The sequence below is a fragment of the Apaloderma vittatum genome, unplaced genomic scaffold (assembly GCF_000703405.1).
Source record: "Apaloderma vittatum isolate BGI_N311 unplaced genomic scaffold, ASM70340v1 scaffold9149, whole genome shotgun sequence".
Classification (NCBI taxonomy): domain Eukaryota; kingdom Metazoa; phylum Chordata; class Aves; order Trogoniformes; family Trogonidae; genus Apaloderma; species Apaloderma vittatum.
Window position 1 is genome coordinate 666 of NW_009734566.1, and position 205 is coordinate 870.

Sequence of the window (205 nt, forward strand, 5' to 3'; positions counted from 1 at the left end):
GGGTCAGAATCCAGGGATTTGGGCTCCACAGCGGGTTTGGATCTTGGAGTTGGGGTCAAGGCTGCCGCAGGGGCTGGGGCTACGTTCTGGGAGTTTGGGGCAACAACGGGATTTGGAGACACGGCGTTGGGGTGTTGGGGCCACCACCAGCCTCACCACCCCAATTACTAGGATCACCATTTTTGGCGCAGTAGGAGGTGGCCGT